We start from the raw sequence: 1,408 nt of genomic DNA on the forward strand, positions 1-1,408 counted from the left end.
GTTGGAGCTAAACTCTGCAGGACACCGGCCCTCCAGGACCGAATTTGGACAGCCCTGTATTAGTGTTTTATGTTACTAGTCAAGTTGTTTAGTTAATGTTTATAGCATTGCTTTAGTGTGTATTTTATGTCTGTTACCCTAATGGTATTTTGCACTTTTGTCTATTTGTTAATTGGACATGGTTTAAAGAAAGTACGATTTTGAGAGTCATTATGTGGCCTTCTATTTTATGTGTGTTTATTTTGGGAAGCAAAGCAGATTTAGTGACTGAAATCGGTTATATTATCATTATTGCTTAAACAAAATGTTTCTACTTTTTAACTAGGCTTATATGTACATGCAACCTGACTTATGACTTTATATTATTTTTGTGGGTTGAAACTTTCTCAGCTCTTTAGGTTTAGAAGATTTCCTGTTTATATTGTTAATCAAAACTGTCATCTTACATTTACCTGAAGCTTATTACCAGTTTTAGAATTGTCTTGTGACAAACAGGGGTATACAATTGCCAAACAGAAGTCACAACACTGTTTTACACTTCAGATTGAGTTATTTTTATTTTTATATTGTTTTAACCAAATCACTTGTAGAGTGAGGTCATTCTTCGTCTGTTCTCACCTCTGTTGGTTCTTTCTGTTTCCTACTAATAAGAGACCCTGAGTGACCTTTTGGACTGCTGTTTCCCAGACTAAACCCAGGACAACACTGGACCACAGCAGAGGAAGCTTTGTCTCAAGATCTGTCTTTGATGGGTCAGAGGGTTCATTAGGAAATCTTAAAGACGGTTTAGTGATCACATGGTCAACAGTAGTGTCCATTGATAAATGATTAGCAACAATGTTGGTTCTCCTGAGACAAATATGGGTGTGTAAGAAGAAAGCATCTGAAAAATGTTAGCAAAAGGTTTTGCACCCAAAAATATGGCAGCTGCTTACCTATCTCCAGTCTCAGCTGTTCCAGCATCCCTCCACCTCCCCAATCTCCACCTTCATCTTGGGTACCTTGCCCTTTGTAATCATATCCTACATTTAAGTCTCTGTGGGGGTATATCAGAGCCAGGATCGTAGATTACGCGGGGGACACGGGGGATGTGTCCCCCCCACTTTTAATATCATATAAATTCGTCCCCCGCACTTTTTCGGGCAAGTGTGTTCGCATAGAGGTTTTCAAGAGCCGGTGTGAATAAATATAGATTTAAATTCAAAGAGACAGGATAGTCTGTGCATGATCTGATGTTTTATTCGGACCCAGAATAAGGCGAGATGAACATCACGGAGCGCTAAACATTCCGCGCAGTGTATGTTACATTCATACTTGTAGCCGGAGGGCGCTCTCGCGCAGAAAGTCATATGAGGAAATTCCTAATATGGACAAAAGCGTCCAGCTATCGCTGTATGAAAACAGTTTT

The sequence above is a fragment of the Sinocyclocheilus anshuiensis genome, unplaced genomic scaffold (genome assembly GCF_001515605.1).
Source record: "Sinocyclocheilus anshuiensis isolate Anshui unplaced genomic scaffold, SAMN03320099.WGS_v1.1 scaffold100, whole genome shotgun sequence".
NCBI classification, from domain to species: Eukaryota; Metazoa; Chordata; class Actinopteri; order Cypriniformes; family Cyprinidae; genus Sinocyclocheilus; species Sinocyclocheilus anshuiensis.